Genomic DNA, 18,351 nt, shown 5'->3' with positions numbered 1-18,351 from the left:
AAGGTGGTGGTCCCGCTCAGAGAATAGTGCTGTAATGTTGTTGAAATGCTCAGGTGCAAGGTTGAAGTGGGGAAGAGTTTTTTTTCTTTCCCCTAAGTGTCCACATGTTGACAGTTGACCGTTTAATGGCCCACTTAATTGCTGTGGCCCCTTGGTCCCTACGTATCATTGTAAATTAACGCTGGGGCCACCGCCATTTATTTTTATTTTTTCATGTTACTTTCTTTCTTTCTTGACTTGAAACGTTTTGAGAAATAGTAGTTGATGGTTGTCCACATGACAGTGACATTAAACACTAGAGAGTAGCATTGTTGAACATTAGGCTAGTCTTCCACAGCCACAGTGGTAAAACTGTTTACAGCTGACATCTGGAGAAGTTAACACTGAGGCCTTTGCAGGGTTTAGGCCTATAGTCATCATAAACCACTAAACTATTCCAGTGCTGTAGTCCTTTTATCAATGCCTCAGATTCCTCCGGCTTTGTTTACATGTCACATGTGGTCATTTCATGGTCTGCAGTGATTGATGGCAGAAGGCTATATGGACTCAATATTTCAATGCAGCTAGGAAGCTAGGGCTTCTAGTCAGTATTTACATACCATTCTCAGGTGACTTGTAAAGAAAAGTCCATTAGATTTAACAATGAAATGTACTGCGAGCAGTATATGGAGACACAACCACAGGAGACCATTGCTCTCTGCAGGTGTGTGTGTGTATATATACTGTACGTGCATGATGTGTGGGGGGATGTTTGTACCGTCCAATTAGGAAAAAAATCTGTCACTGCTTTAAATATTTTTTATTCAAAGGGAGAAGGTTTAGGTGGGTGGGAGAGAAGACTTGCATTGCAGGGGCTGTGAATCCCAGTCGGAGCCGCCAGGTTTTCCCCCGCTGCCAGGTGTTTGACATTGACTGGAGCTGGAGATGAATGTAGCTTATGGCAACCCATGGAATTGACCGACTCCTGGGAGTCCCAGCTTCCTGCCGTGAAAGTTTCCATTTTCAAAGCACATCAGTTACACTGGGAATGTTCCAGAACGTCCTATATGCCAGCACTGACAGTGAGGCAAACCTTCGCCCGCCCCAAAAAAACCCTGCCTACAATCCCCCCCCTCCCCCCCCATTTTGGAATGAGAAAGAAAGAGGGCTCCCTAATCGCTAACAAAATGTATTTCAATATGTTGCCACTGAGCGCTGTGTTCCCTGTACTGCTAATGGAATTGAACCCCATCAATTATTTACATGTATTTGCTTTGTTTCTCCCTCATGTTTGTGCCTTTGAGCTTGGTTACAAGGTAATAATACCGTCTCAGCAGTTTTCTACACCAGGATTCACTCAAAATAACAACGACGAGACGACGATGGACTGGTCTATTGTGTCTGTGTTCGAGGGGTGGGGGAAGATGGTGTGAGCGAGAGAAAATAAAGAAAATCCCCAGCTAGACTATTTTCTCTCATCTCATACCACACACACCAACCTGCCTTTCTCCCTGCCGGCCGGACCATCGCTGCAGGAATCCTTTGTCCGAGGTGTTCATCTGGAACAACTTTGCCACACTTGTTTTCATGTTCTTTTAGATTACAGGGCAGCCGAGCCAGCCCTGGCTTTGAAGCTACTCTCTCGCTCCCTTTGTCTCTGTGCGATGCACTCTGGTAATTAACTTTGTCCTTCTTTTATTTGTTCCAGTCACTCGCAGTCCACTCTTCTGAGCATCTTCTCCCTGGAGTACCAGGTTAGACGTTTTCTACCTTTGTGAGCCCTGACAGGTGCCTAATTGAATGATGAATGTCCCTTTATATCTTTGTAATTGAACTGCCAGCACTCTGATTGGTTTGGAGGATGCCCCCTCCCTCGTTGTCCTCTCTTTCACGTTGAGGCCTTGCTTGCCTGAGTCTCGGTGGATGTCTGCCAAGCCTTCCCATCCATCTGTCTAATAACATCTAGCTGCTGCTTATTTGGTGGACCTGTAATAAATTATGCTAAACCATTATTATTCTGACAATAATAATTTCCCTGTGTAGTGCGGCTGCGTGTGCTAAATGTTTGCTGACTCGCACTGTCACTGCCGCTTTCCACTGCTGACAGCGATGATGATAAATGACCGCTGCTGCAAGTGGCAGAAGGCAGCACAGGCAGAAAATGGAGTCATTTATCATCCCCTGACAGGTGTCAGTCACGCCGCCCATCTCCACGGAATTACATTTTTTTGTGTAGTAGTTTTTAAATAAGTCGTTTTTAAGCAATGCTCTTTCTCGCCTATCCCCCTGGTTAAGATGGTTTAAAATTGAATTGCATGATGGAAATACGTTACGTTGGGGTGGCAGGCGGCGAAATAGGTTTCTGTTTGATCGAGGCGGGAAATTAATACAATGTTTTGAGTAAGGGGTTGAACAATGTTGCCTTGAAACTTATTGAGATTCAATTACTATGACCCCTCTCTCACAGCCTGTTCATACACAATACCATAGAGTACCCATGGCTGAGTGATTCTGTTCTTTTGATTCGGGGAAAGAAAAGCTATATGTTTTTTTGTCTTTGTACTTCATTGCATGGATAGCAAGTTTACCATATGGATATCAGCTGTAGCATGTATATAATGTCATTCTTGCAAGTGTGTTTATTTAAATGTTACTATTAGTAATTGTTCCATTACAATCTATTGTATTGTCTGAAAATTATATGCATTTAATTTTAGTAACATTATGTACTCTTTGTTCCAGAAAATAACCATATCAAGGCATCATGCCCCGGACATCATTGAAAGCTACTACCAAAGTAACGGCCTTGTTTGCTCCCTCTCGCCCCCTCAGGAAGGGAATCGTTCAAGTCGCGCGATAGGAAGTGGACAGGGCTGAGAATAGGTGGGGCCTCCATGACAGATATAATCTCTTCCAAACAAAACACCACCTTCAGGATTCATTCCAGACCTCCACATGCACCTGCTGACCCTTTCCTATCACACAGCCTCTTGTTCCTCACCTGAAGAAAAGACAAAACAGCAGTTGGACATTTACCTTACACAGGCTTATGATTGGCTGATTATCCCCATTTCTGTTAAATGTTCAACAAATAAGAAAAAAATATAAAAGACAGGTTGAAGGGGGGGTCAGAAAAGGCTTCTTTGCATATCACAATTAGCCTTCATCTAGCTTATTGTGCTGTCGGAAATGAGGCCGGGATAATGCATTTCTAATCCACTTATACAGTGGCTTGCGAAAGTATTCACCCCCCCTTGGCATTTTTCCTATTTTGTTGCCTTACAACCTGGAATTAAAATTGATTTTTTGGAGGTTTGTATCGTTTGATTTACACAACATGGCTACCACTTTGAAGATGCAAAATATGTTTTATTGTGAAACAAACAAGAAATAAGACAAAAAAAACGAACTTGAGCTTGACACATCTAGCCACTGGGATTTTTGCCCATTCTTCAAGGCAAAACTGCTCCAGCTCCTTCAAGTTGGATGGGTTCCGCTGGTGTACAGCAATCTTTAAGTCATACCACAGATTCTCAATTGGATTGAGGTCTGGGCTTTGACCAGGCCATTCCAAGACATTTACATTTTTCCCCTTAAACCACTCGAGTGTTGCTTTAGCAGTATTCTGCTGGAAGGTGAACCTCCATCCCAGTCTCAAATCTCTGGAAGACTGAAACAGGTTTCCCTCAAGAATTTCCCTGTATTTAGCGCCATCCATCATTCCTTCAATTCTGACCAGTTTCCCAGTCCCTGCCGATGAAAAACATCCCCACAGCATGATGCTGCCACCACCATGCTTCACTGTGGGGATGGTGTTCTCGGGGTGATGAGAGGTGTTGGGTTTGTGCCAGACATAGAGTTTTCCTTGATGGCCAAAAAGCTCAATTTTAGTCTCATCTGACCAGAGTACCTTCTTCCGTATGTTTGGGGAGTCTCCCACATGCCTTTTGGCGAACACCAAACGTGTTTGCTTATTTTTTTCTTTAAGCAATGGCTTTTTTCTGGCCCAGCTCAGCTCTGTGGAGTGTACGGCTTAAAGTGGTTCTATGGACAGATACTCCAATCTCCGCTGTGGAGCTTTGCAGCTCCTTCAGGGTTATCTTTGGTGTATTTGTTGCCTCTGATTAATGCCCTCCTTGCCTGGTCCGTGAGTTTTGGTGGGTGGCCCTCTCTTGGCAGGTTTGTTGTGGTGCCATATTCTTTAAATTTTTTTATAATGGATTTAATGGTGCTCCGAGTGGCGCAGTGGTCTAAGGCACTGCATCACAGTGCTAGCTGTGCCACTAGAGATCCCAGTTCAAATCCAGGCTCTGTCGTAGCCGGCCGTGACCGGGAGACACATGGGGCGGCGCACAGTTGGCCCAGCGTCATCCAGGGTAGGGGAGGGAATGGCTGGCAGGGATGTAGCTCAGTTGGTAGAGCATGGCGTTTGCAATGCCAGGGTTGTGGGTTCCATTCCCACGGGGGGCCAGTATGAAAAAATAAAATAAAAAATGAAGATTTTTTTTAATAATGTATGCACTCACTAACTGTAAGTTGCTCTGGATAAGAGCGTCTGCTAAATTATAAAAATGTAATGTAATGTAATAAGAGCGTCTGCTAAATGACAAAAAAAAAAGTGTTCAGTTTCTGCAATTTTTTTATAACCCAACCCTGATCTGTACTTCTCCACAACTTTGTCCCTGACCTGTTTGGAGAGCTCCTTGGTCTTCATGGTGGCGCTTGCTTGGTGGTGCCCCTTGCTTAGTGGTGTTGCAGACTCTGGGGCCTTTCAGAACAGGTGTGACACTTAGATTGCACACAGGTGGACTTTAACTAATTATGTGACTTCTGAAGGTAATTGGTTGCACCAGATCCTATTTAGGGGCTTCATAGCAAAGGGGGTGAATACATATGCGCGCACCACTTTTCCGTTATTTATTTTTCACATTTCACTTCACCAATTTTGACTATTTTGTGTATGTCCATTGCATGAATTCCAAATAAAAATCAATTTAAATTACAGATTGTAATGCAACAAAATAGGAAAAACGCCAAGGGGGATGAATACTTTTGCAAGGCACTGTATAACAACAAAACTCTGATGATCTGGGTTAGATCTGAGGGAGCTTTGGTGGTTTCAGTTGGCGAGGGCAAAAAAGCATTTTTGGGCAGGCGGGGGTGTTAACTAACTAACTATCATGCTTGTCTGGCTTGAAAGGTATCTGAGTCTTCCAAGCGCTGCCGTTTTAACCACAGCAAGCCTGCCATATGCCACTGAGGGCAAAGTCATCAGGGACATTAACATGTCTTGGCTGGCCTGTTCTCGTCCCCTCTCCCCTTCTGTCTGCTTTTGTTTTCACCGCTGTCTGTTGTTTCTTTGTTATAATGAAGGTACCTGAGCGAAGCCAAGGCACGTCCCTCTGTCCTTGTCCTGTTGGAGCTGGCCAATGAGGTAATGGCATATAACCTCTATTTCTCTCTCTTTCTCTATCCCCATTCCCCCCATATCACACTTTATTTTTACTTTTATTTTCCATTTGAAGTGCACACAAGCAAGTCTGCACCAAATCTTGGTGCAAACGTAATTATTCCCTGAATACCCCTGAATGCGTTTCAAATAATCGTTTTTCTCTGTCTGTTAGGGATTATGGAAATTTGACAAATTGTCCGGTCTATGGACCAATTATAATTGGTAATTAGTCCTTATCCCATTTAACACAGATGTGAAAATAGTTTGTTTTATTACATCTTTATTATGTCAATTTTATAATTGAGATTCAAAACTGCCACAGTTGCTTCAAACTTCAGACCGGTGAGAGGCAGGCAGGTCACTGGTTCACTCCTCGATTCATCACAATATTGTTTTAATCAGGCAGCACACTTCCCAGTTACGCCACAGAAAGAAATATGCAGGTCTAAGCCTTCATGTTTGGGGTTTGGAATAATATTTTTTTTTTCACACAACTCAAAATATGTAATGCTAATTGAACATGTACCTGTCAGGTCGAACGTCAGTGTTTAGAACTATCCTAGGTTACTATGAGGAATTTATTTGTTTCAGTGTGTGAGAGCGCTGGGTGTTTGTATTAAAAACTGGCTTGGTGCTGTGAGTATTAAAGTGTTGCACACAGCCAAGCTCTGACATATCACATGAATAAGAATGAATGTGCTCTGCGCTAGCTGGTGTTTCCTGTGCGTTGCAGCCAGTCAGCAAATTAACAATTAACATTGGGTTAGTTTCGAGGTTTAATGGGTAGTGAAAAGGTGTATGGTACAGTAGCCGTAAGATGCTATGCTATTAGGGTAGCGCCTTTCACACCCTCCACATCCTTAGTACTGTTCCATTGGGGAATTGGAGCGAATGGGCTCGTTGAAACAGAAAGCCTGGAAATAGATGTTTACCCAGATAATAGCAGAGATTAGGTTTTAATATCCCCTTCCAATAATTATCACCTCTGTTCACATGGGTTGGTGCAGCCATAGGTATCTAGGTAATGTCATTTTAAAATAAAATGTAGGCTATCAATAACCCTTACATATCTACATTTTTCCTCCGTTCGTGACCTATACAATTTCAAAGCATAGGCTTTTTTAAGCTTGAAGGCTAAAGACGTATGACTATAAACACATTTATTTATTTGGTTCACTCACACCTCCTTCTGTTGTCCTGGGGTTGTGTGTGTTGTCCTGGGGTTGTGTGTGTCGTCCTGGGGTTGTGTGTGTCCTCTTTAATCTTTTTAAATGACATTCAACATTTTTACTGCAGCCGCTTTAAACCAAGCAGTGAGATTCCATGCTTATTTTTCTAAATCAAAAAATCTGAATAGTTCACATGCATCAGGGGCACCTCAAAGCTAACTGGCATTATTCATTCTCCATTTAATTGACATATGATTTTTTTTTCAAATGATTAAACTCGAAGGTAACTGTCTATGAACCATTTAACTGTCATTTTAATACACTGCTTAACATTTAAACCAAGCACATGCTCTCGCAGACAGCAAATTGATGTAGTCTCAGCCCTTTATGTGACATTATATCTCCTACAGGGGGAAATGATTAACATCGATGAACTATTATTTTTCCACCTGAAATATTTTTTAAATTTAAAAGTTGTTGTTTTTTGTACATTTTTATGGTGCTACGTGAAGGCCAGTTAAGCACACATGGTTTAGGCTACAGGCATTAGACTGCATTAGGCTGGCTGTGAGTGTAGCATCGGGCTAATTAAACCTTTAGCAACAGGCTAATAAAACCAAGACTGGAGAGTTTTTCATTTGAACTGTAATTCTTCTCAGCAGGCATTCAAGGGCCTGTGAATCTTAGTCACATGTTAAAGTCATGAAGTGCTGTGATTTGAGAAGCTGGGAGATGGACTGATGATTAATATGAAAATTAGGGAGATGCAAGTACCTGAACTAATCAGGTGGTCCTTATGGAAGCTGGGCCAGTGTGGGTAATGTTGCCATTTTTCATGTGTCAGAGCTGATGTGGGTTACTGGGGATGCAACCCTCTCTCGTTATCCCAGGGTTTATGTGAATGGAAGAGAGGGATGAGTCTTGGAAGAGGGGGAGAGATGGTGTGAGAGAGCGAGGGATAAAGAGGGGGAGGGGGAAGAGAGAGTGATTTGGAGAGAGACCTGTAGGCTACACAGACTAAGATGTTCCCTCACTAATGAAGATGTAGATTGTCTCCTAACCTTGTTTGGTCTTAAGCTAGCTGCCTTTTGTATGCAGAATTATGGAGATGTTAACAAATACTACCGGCGCTGGTTAAAGTCTTTGTGCAGAATGGAGTACATCTCTCTCTCTTTCTGCTTCCAACGGCACCAGGAAGGATCACAGAGATGAAACACTACAATCTCACTACAAGTTGAGGGCAAATTCACTTTTGGTCCCCAATTATGCTAACAGGAGAAAAATGTTCCCCGGCTGTAAGAACATTCGGTTTCCTAAAGAAGTCACTGGAAATGGCACACATTTTACTAGCCATCTTTGTGTATTACTGAGGCAATGGTGTTATTAGGTATTGAAAAGGAAAAATTATAACCACAAATGTATGCTAAGTGGCATAAAAAACCCAAGTCCAGGCACTCGTGTGGGTTTGAACGTTAAAAAGCCTTTTTTGTGTAGGTTAAGTCATTATTAAAATAGACCAACGCGTATCGGCTAACGCCTTCATCAGGGTGTCTTGTTATTAGGTAGTTTGTCATTTCAAGTGTTTTCCATTTTGATATTGTGCTATATTAACTTTTGTCCATAGGGCTTGTTTTTGCATTATTTCCCAAACAATTTGTTACACTCTAAGAAATTTGTTACACACTAAGAAAAGAAAACACTTTTCTTTCCTCAAATCATTGCATTTCAAGGTGCCTGTTTGTAGATGTTTTTTTCTTTAGCCTCTACCAGAGATCATCAATTGGTGTACCTGTCCTTATTCCTAACCTGTCTTGACCCTCCCAGACCAATACAAAATCTGGGGCTACAGAACAAAATAAGTAGGGAGATGGAATGAGGGAGTGGGCTGATGGGCTTGTTGTAGGGCCAGAGTCACACTGGTAATCAGCCCCCAAATCATCCATTAGAGTTCCTCTACCTGTCAGGCTTCCCCTTGATCTCCATAATACTGCGGCCTTCTCACTTCTCAAGGCGTTTTCCCTTCCTTCCCTTCAGACTGGCTCTGCCATAGGTCCGCCACTCTTCCAGTGCCTGTGATATTAGGCATTGTACTGTAGTTACTAGCTCCAGTTCCTCTGGTGCGTCCTGTCCTGTGTTTTCACCTTGGTTATCTTAATATGATTAAAGCGCTGTCTCTAGGTTGGTTGGGCTTATTGTTGCTTATTAAGGAAATGTTAGGGCGACGGAAGGTTCGCAAAAACGAAATGATGTGAAGTCTGCTGTCGGAATTTGGGTTAAGGTTGTAAAACAGGCAATATAGGCCTACTGTAATTTAGCTCCATTAGAAAATGTCATATCTGTGACATCAACCCAACACAGACAGCCAATGTTATTCCAATGGAGTCATTCTTAGTTCTTTAAAAAAACTTTCACACATCCAAATGATCCAAAATTGTGGGAATGTCCTTGAATGTCTCACAATTGTGTCATTCTCTATGGAGGGAGGATAGCAAAGTCCCCCCACCCCTGCACTGTTTTGATTTGAACTCTCTAGATCCTCTTACCACATATAATACTCATTCATCCATTCTCCCCCTTGTTGTTTTAACCCCTTCACAGGTGGACCTCTCCCCCGTGCTCATGGCTGGCGTCATCGTGGACAGGTTCCTTCAGGATCAGGAGGGCGGTGTGTGTGAGTAGGGCCTTTCTTTCTTTCAATCGTTCTCTGTCTTAATTCCCTTCCAGAGAGAAGCTTGCACCACAGTGCTGATGTTGTTCAGCCCACACAGTCTTAATGAGAGACAGGGCCCCTGCCACTGCTACTACCTGGGGTAGATGACTGACAATTAAGCACTCGGAAGACCACCCACCACTTAACTGCTGTTTAGATCAATGCTAGTTCATTTCATCAGTGTTATTTATAACCCCCCTGATCACCCCCTCTCCCTCTTCTGCTCCACCTTACTCCCTCCCTCCCTCCCATTTCCACTAAGTGTGGCAGAAAAAGCAAACGGTTGCTGCATAGCGCAGCTGCTGGACGAAGGGAGAGTGAAAATCCAGATAAAAAAATTTTTTCTTGAATGTACAGAAAGTGTCCCAAAAGACAGCTTGAAAAACAGTCCTGGTGCATCATGGTTAGTCTGTTTTCTCTCATGGCTTGACATCACTGGAGTCATGGAATGTGTATAGTTATTATAGAATTTTTAAACCAATCATGTCATTTTTTTTATATAATGGCATAATTAGTACCTATTTAAAACACTTAAATGCTAATGGCTTCACAAAATATTCAACCCCTTTAAACCTTTGATAATCTAGAATACTTAAAAATTATACTAATATTACTTAAGTATATATATTTTTTGACATTTTTTTTTTAGTCATTTAGCAGACGCTCTTATCCAGAGCGACTTACAGTTTGTGAGTGCATACATAAAAAAATATAAATCAAATCAAATCGAACCCACAACCCTGGCATTGCAAGCGCCATGCTCTACCAACTGAGCTACATGGGGCCCATATATACTAAATAAACGTATATTGTATGAAGAGTTGCACAAATCATCACACCAATAACTCTGTGATTATTTTGATTAGCACAGTCTATAATACTCCTCCTTTGCCCATCCATACAGTAACAGTTGTCCACATACCTTGTACACCCACAATAAAATTACAACGAGCAACAGGATGGAGGGCACCAGGAGTTAATTTGCCACTGGGTAAAGAAAAATAATTTAGGTATTTTCGAAGTGTCAACTGAATTATTAAAATGGGCTTTTAAGTGAACTCTGGGGACATGCCTGTAAAAGGTTCATGAGTAGGGGAGACTGGGGTAAGTTGAGCGACCCTTGTTTCTAGGAAACCACACACAAAATTAATAATTTGACCAAATATTTAGCGAGAGGTCATCATTTCATGGAGTCTGTGAAGAAAGAAACCACATGGAAAAAGTGGTAAGCAAGTTAGGTCCAAAAGAACGGACTTTCACCAAGTCAAATTAATTTGTTGTGAGGCTTGTATCTAAACCAAAGTAGATACATTTTTAGCTTGTTCTATACAGTTGGGGTCTCTAGAAGCTTCATTATGAGGTCTTAAAACTAGCATGAATGTGCGTCTTTGTAGCTGTGTGGGCTAATATAGTCAAAGTGTGCCTTGGGGTAAATTGAGCCAATGGCCATTGGGTAAGTTGAGCCAATAGTTGGGCCAATGGTAAGTGTTTTCTTCCCAATGTGTAATGCAAGGCATTATCGCTGGGATATGAGGTAACAACAGGGCCTGGCCTATGTTAAAAGTGTTAACACCTAACAAACACTTTGTACTTTTTAAAACTTCACATTCATCATCTCCAGCACCACCCCAACATCAACATATGTGAAAATGGTATGTTTCTATGTTTTGTAGTACAAAAGATAAGTGTTTCCAATTACATCAACCATTTAGTAGGCAATGCCTACTCATAATTGGTTAAAATCACATGATGCACACCAATGATGTCATTGGAAACACTTATATCCCTCTTTTTTATTTCACAAAACATAGAAATGTGCCATTTTCACATATGTTGACTTTGGGATGGTGCTGGAGATGCTGAATATGAATTTGAAAAATGTTGAATGTTCCCTTTAAGCCTGTGTTAAAGGTCCTTAAAATGATTAAAAGACTAAAAAGCGATTGTGATCGTGTTTGGGAAATAAAGATAGGCATGGTTTTAAAAAGGTAGTGGTAATATTTCATTCATTACAGAAATTTAGGCCGCTTAACTTACCCTGTCCCGTGGCACAACTTATCCCAAGTTGTGCCGAGAGACCACAAGCTATGTTTTCTAAACTGTAATGTTAACATGAATTCTGATTATTTCCAGGGATACCCAACTTCCCAAAATATATGTAGATATCTTTGTTAGAAAGAATAATATATTTCCCTTGACGGAGTGATGCTGAATGTAAGAAATTGCTCAACTTACCCCACTCTCCCCTAATATTCACTGAAATATTTGAAGTGAGCCGTGAACACCACAGTAATTGCTCGCTGTCCATCTCTGCTCCACCAAGCACAGCACATCAACCCAACCGGCCAGACCTCTGTATATTTGTGTTGTTATTTTGAGGATAGGGTAGAATATGGCTTTCTGTATTTCATAGTTTTTCACTACTTCACCCCCTGTGTAAAGTTTACTTTTGCTGGCTGACAGTCAAGGTCTCTGGACTGTTCTCAGTTGCTGCATAAAATCTCCCCTTCATTGATGCAGGGGAAAACACGACCTGCTATGCAAAACATTCAGGAGGACATACTGTAGCCTACGTGTTTAGCAGGGTTATTTTTCTAGAGTATCTCTACTTTATTGTGTGGTTTGTTGTTATTTTTCCCATTGTTTGATTCTGTGATCCTTTTCCTCACCTAATTCATTCAGATGAGTGTTCTGTGTTGGTTTCATTCTCCTTTCTCTCATTGACGCTCTCTTTTTCTCTCTCTCTCTCTCTCTTCTCTCTCTGTCACACACGCACTCTTACACAGACACTCGTACACATCTCGCATACACACACATAGAGATCCCATATCATTTCAATAGAAGCATCCTGGAAAGCGTGTGCAAGTGGGGTGCTTTATGAGTGAATCACATGGTGTCAAAACGCAGTGCCTTAGATTTAATCAAGAAAGAGATGAAAGTGGATGTGTGTTATTTTCACCTTCTCCACTGCACAGCCATTTGTCAAAGTCAAGTCTGTTATTGCTTTGGACCCACCATTATCCGCTCCCTTTCAAAATAGTAGTCAGAGCAGTGTGTAGAACAAGGCAGTCTTCCAGCAGACAGAGGCATTCTCTGAGACGCTGCCTGGGAGACTGTCTGCAAAACCCACACGCTGGAACTGTCTGAGATTAGGTTATTGAAGGTTGTACAGTACTAGGGATAGGCATTTTAAATTATTTCACTTTTCAAATAATATCAGGTACATTTTTCAGATATCCGCATAGTCGAAATTGCGTACTCACACAAGTGATCGAATACTAACGTCCGTTCGGATATTCAAATAACAGTGCCCATCCCTAGTTTACAGAATACGCTGAGTGTACAAAACATTAGGAACACCTTCCTAATATTGAGTTGCACCCACTTTTGCCCTCAGAACAGCCTCAATTCGTTGGGGCATGGACTCTACAAGGTGCCAAAAGCATTCCACAGGGATGCTGGCCCATGTAGACTCCAATGGTTCCCACAGTTGTGTCAAGTTGGCTGGATGTCCTTTGGGTGGTGGACCATTCTTGATACACATGGGAAACGGTTGAGCGTGAAAAACCCAGCAGTGTTGCAGTTTTTGACACACTCAAACCGGTGCACCTGGCACCTACTACCATACCCCATTCAAAGGCACTTCAATCTTTTGTCTTGCCCATTCACGATACTGAATTGTCTGAAGGCTTAAAAGTCCTTCTCTAAGCTGTCTTCTTCCCCTTCATCTACACTGATTTGAAGTGGATTTAACCGGTGACATCAATAATGGATCATAGCATTCACCTGGTCAATCTGTCATGGAAAGAAAAACTATTTAATCCATTTTAGAATAAGGCTCTAACGTAACAAAATGTGGAAAAAATGAAGGGGAATACTTTCCGAATGCACTGTACATACTTACACTACATAAACAAAAGTATGTGGACACCTGCTTGTCGAACATCTCATTCCAAAATCATGGGCATTAATATGGAGTTGGTCCCCCCTTTGCTGCTATAACAGCCTCCACTCTTCTGGGAAGGCTTTCTACTAGATGTTGGAACATTGCTGCTGGGACTTGCTTCCATTCAGCCAAAAGAGCATTCGTGAGGTTGGGCACTGATGTTGGACAATTAGGCCTGACTCGCAGTCGGAGTTCCAATGGGGTTGAGCTTTGAGGTCAGGGCTCTGTGCAGGCCAGTTAAGTTCTTCCACACCGATCTCTACAAACCATTTCTGTATGGACCTCGCTTTGTGCACGGGGGCATTGTCATGCTTAAACAGGAAAGGGCCTTCCCCAAACTGTTGCCAAAAAGTTAGAAGCACAGAATTGTCTAGAATGTCATTGTATGCTGTAGCGTTAAGATTTCCCTTCACTGGAACTAAGGGGCCTAGCCCGAACCATGAAAAACAGCCCCAGACCATTATTCCTCCTCCACCAAACTTTACAGTTGGCACTATGTATTGGGGCAGGTAGCGTTCTCCTAGCATTTGCCAAACCCAGATTTGTCCGTCGGACTGCCAGATGGTGAAGCGTGATTCATCACTACAGAGAATGTGTTTCCACTGCTCCAGAGTCCAATGGTGGCGAGCTTTACACCACTCCAGCCGACGCTTGGCATTGCGCATGGTGACCTTAGGCTTTTGTGCGGCTGCTTGGCCATGGAAACCCACTTCATGAAGCTCCGTACTAACAGTTCTTGTGCTGACGTTTCTTCCAGAGGCAGTTTGGAACTCGGTAGTGAGTATTGCAACCAAGGACAGATGATTTTTGAGCGCTACGCCCTTCATCACTCGGCGGTCCCGTTCTGTGTGCTTGTGTGGCCTACCACTTCGCGGCTGAGCTGTTTTTGCTCTTAGACGTTTCCACTTCAATAATAGCACTTACAGTTGACCGGGGCAGCTCTAGCAGGGCAGAAATTTGACGAACTCACTTGTTGGAAAGGTGGCATCCTATGACGGTGCCAAGTTGGAAGTCACTGAGCTCTTCAGTAAGGTGATTCTACTGCCAATGTTTGTCTATGGAGATTGCATGGCCGTGCACTAGATTTTATACACCTGTCAGCAACGGGTGTGGCTGAATTAGCCGAAACCACTAATTTGAACGGTGCCCACATACTTTTGTATATATAGTGTTTATATACACTGAAAAAAAATATATACGCAACATCGGTCCCATGTTTAATGAGCTGAAATAAGAAAATCCCCGAAATTTTCCATATGCACAAAAAGCTTATTTCTCTTAAATTTTGTGCACGATTATGTTTACATCCCTGTTAGTGAGCATTTCTCCTTTGCCAAGATAATCCATCTGCCTGACAGGTGTGGCACATCAAGAAGCTGATTAAAGAGCATGATCATTACACAGGTGCACCTTGTGCTGGGGACAATAAAAGGCCACTTTAAAATGTGCAGTTTTGTTCCACAACACATTGCCATAGATGTCTCAGGTTTTGAGGGAGCGTGCGATTGGCATGCTGACTGCATGAATGTCCACCAGAGCTGTTGCCAGAGAGTTGAATGTTCATTTCTCTACCGTAAGCTGCCTCCAATGTCGTTTTAGAGAATTTGGCAGTACGGCCAACCGGCCTCAAAGGAAGACCACGTGTAACCACGCCAGCCCAGGACCTCCACATCCAGCTTCTTCACCTGCGGGATCGTCTGAGGGCGCGTGGGGGTGGGGACATGACAGTAAAAATACCAGCACACAGCTCCCCAAGTGATTTTCATTTAGAAAATCTGTTCCAAAGTATTCCCACGCATAATAGAGATGTATGTGACCATATACAAATGTAAGCAAGATTTGAAATGATTATGTTTTAGTTGGCTCCCTGACCATCCACTCAAGTAAAAATTGGCCCGTGGCTGAATCTAGTTGATGATCCCTGATATAGATGTTGTGATCCCGCATGAAGCTGAAGGAACCTTTGCTAGGATGCATATGCATTTATAAGTAAATACAGACTTTCAATATTAATTTGCACATGTGCTACTTGCATGCTTGGTAGGGGGTTCTGTAATGAAATATGTAGCTTTGTGATTGAGACTACAACAACCACAAAATCCAAATAGTAATGACAAAGCCAAATTATTTGAAAATGAAAAATGTGGATTTTCTTTCAATCTATAGATCATAAAATTCTAAATGATGTATAGGCTCCACAAAATGCATACAGTTATAGACTGTCTTCAAGCACAATATAGTCAGGTTGTAGCATCTATGCAGCTTTCCCATGCAGATAGATGGTTGTCTGCTGCTAGCCAGCCTGTGTGAGGGTGACTTATTTGACACAGCCTCTCTCTCCTTCGCCTCCCCTCTCAGCGGTGACTTGCCTGGCCTTTGGCAATGAAGTGCTGCACACACAGGCTGGAATCTCCCTGTGTGTATATTAGACTTCTGTAATGTGTTTCCATTATGAAAAAATGCTAGGATAATTGTCTTTGCTGGCATTTAGCTAACAGGTTTGTTCAGGGCTATTGGCAGGTGTATCCATCATTTGCCCCCCCCACCCCCCGCCGGACACACCGTGAGCGTGTGGCAGGAGAGCGGGCGGTCTGCAAAGATCAATATACTTCTATACAAGCGACATTACCCCCAACTGAGTGAGCGACTCGCCTTTGCCTATCACCATCCTTTAAAAAAAGAAATCCTGTTCTTTCCTTTTGCATTTAAGAGACACAGAAATAGGGCCTTTGGGACTGTGGAATATATGTACATATCACTACAGCAAGATCAATACAGACTTAAATAGTTGTCTGCCTTTTCCTTGTTTTGCTGGTGGTTTGTCCTCTCCTCCTCTTCCTCCACTTCTTCCTCTTCCTGTTAACGGATTGGAGGGAGTATCACTTAGGCAGGACCATAGCAAGGCTATTTGGTGGTGCATGTAAATAAATCAATAGATTCAAAGCAGTTTCATCACGTATTGAATATGACATCAACCTCCATAATGCTCCTCGTCTCATGAAGACAGACTGGCTAGTGGGGAGGGGCAGGCAGTACTGTTGTAGCCACTCCTTTATTCCTAGAGAGACACCAGCTCTTAGAGATATAGTATTCCTCTGTAATTCACTTTTTCCCAAATACACTGCTCAAAAAAATTAAGGGAACACTAAAATAACACATCCTAGATCTGAATGAATGAAATAATCTTATTAAATACTTTTTTCTTTACATAGTTGAATGTGCTGACAACAAAATCACACAAAAATGATCAATGGAAATCAAATGTATCAACCCATGGAGGTCTGGATTTGGAGTCACACTCAAAATTAAAGTGGAAAACCACACTACAGGCTGATCCAACTTTGATGTAATGTCCTTAAAACAAGTCAAAATTAGGCTCAGTAGTGTGTGTGGCCTCCACGTGCCTGTATGACCTCCCTACAACGCCTGGGCATGCTCCTGATGAGGTGGCGGATGGTCTCCTGAGGGATCTCCTCCCAGACCTGGACTAAAGCATCCGCCAACTTCTGGACAGTCTGTGGTGCAACGTGGCGTTGGTGGATGGAGCGAGACATGATGTCCCAGATGTGCTCAATTGGATTCAGGTCTGGGGAACGGGCGGGCCAGTCCATAGCATCAATGCCTTCCTCTTGCAGGAACTGCTGACACACTCCAGCCACATGAGGTCTAGCATTGTCTTGCATTAGGAGGAACCCAGGGCCAACCGCACCAGCATATGGTCTCTTATGGCTACCCCCAAGCCATAAGACTCCTGAACAGCTAATCATGGCTACCCGGACTATTTGCACTGCCCCCCCACCCCATACTTTTTACGCTGCTGCTACTCTGTTAAGTATTTATGCATAGTCACTTTAACTCTACCCACATGTACATATTACCTCAACTACCTCAACTAGCCGGTGCCCCGCACATTGACTATGCAACGGTACCCCCTGTATATATAGCCTCCCTACTGTCACTTTATTCTATTGTATATATAGCCTCCCTACTGTCACTTTATTTTTTACTTCTGCTCTTTTTTTCTCAACACTTTTTTGTTGTTGTTTTATTCTTACTTTTTTTGTTTAAAATAAATGCACTGTTGGTTAAGGGCTGTAAGTAAGCATTTCACTGTAATGTCTGCACCTGTTGTATTCGGCGCATGTGACCAATAAAATTTGATTTGATTTGATTTGACAAGGGGTCTGAGGATCTCATCTCGGTACCTAATGGCAGTCAGGCTACCTCTGGCGAGCACATGGACGGCTGTGCGGACCCCCAAAGAAATGCCACCCCACACCATGACTGACCCACCGCCAAACCGGTCATGCTGGAGGATGTTGCAGGCAGCAGAACATTCTCCACGGCGTCTCCAGACTCTGTCACGTCTGTCACATGTGCTCAGTGTGAACCTGCTTTCATCTGTGAAGAGCACAGGGTGCCAGTGGCGAATTTGCCAATCTTGGTGTTCTCTGACAAATGCCAAACGTCCTGCACGGTGTTAGGCTGTAAGCACAACCCCCACCTGTGGACGTCGGGCCCTCATACCACCCTAATGGAGTCTGTTTCTGACCGTTTGAGCAGACACATGCACATTTGTGGCCTACTGGAGGTCATTTTGCAGGGCTCTGGCAGTGCTCCTCCTGCTCCTCCTTGCACAAAGGCAGAGGTAGCGGTCCTGCTGCTGGGTTGTTGCCCTCCTACGGCCTCCTCCACGTCTCCTGATGTACTAGCCTGTCTCTTGGTAGCGCCTCCATGCTCTGGACACTACGCTGACAGACACAGCAAACCTTCTTGCCACAGCTCGCATTGATGTGCCATCCTGGATGAGCTGCACTACCTGAGCCACTTGTGTGGGTTGTAGACTCCGTCTCATGCTACCACTAGAGTGAAAGCACCGCCAGCATTCAAAAGTGACCAAAACATCAGCCAGGAAGCATAGGAACTGAGAAGTGGTCTGTGGTCACCACCTGCAGAACCACTCCTTTATTGGGGGTGTCTTGCTAATTGCCTATAATTTCCACCTGTTGTCTATTCCATTTGCACAACAGCATGTGAAATGTATTGTCAATCAGTGTTGCTTACTAAGTGGACAGTTTGATTTCACAGAAGTGTG

General features: G+C 43.0%; 1 protein-coding gene across 2 annotated transcripts in view; it reads left to right on the top strand.

The window, feature by feature from the left end:
- LOC121544332 (CDAN1-interacting nuclease 1-like) overlaps positions 1–18,351 on the top strand; it is an 80,396-nt gene that overhangs the window by 15,703 nt on the left and 46,342 nt on the right. For both annotated transcript variants that reach the window (XR_005996087.1, XR_005996086.1), the window contains exons 2-5: positions 1,688–1,733; positions 2,812–2,862; positions 5,353–5,413; positions 9,199–9,271. The gene's annotated coding sequence lies outside the window, so the exon portion shown is untranslated. The remainder of the gene's footprint in view (positions 1–1,687; positions 1,734–2,811; positions 2,863–5,352; positions 5,414–9,198; positions 9,272–18,351) is intronic.

The sequence above is a fragment of the Coregonus clupeaformis genome, chromosome 29 (genome assembly GCF_020615455.1).
Source record: "Coregonus clupeaformis isolate EN_2021a chromosome 29, ASM2061545v1, whole genome shotgun sequence".
Classification (NCBI taxonomy): Eukaryota; Metazoa; Chordata; class Actinopteri; order Salmoniformes; family Salmonidae; genus Coregonus; species Coregonus clupeaformis.
This window is presented reverse-complemented; position numbering and strand designations above follow the sequence as displayed.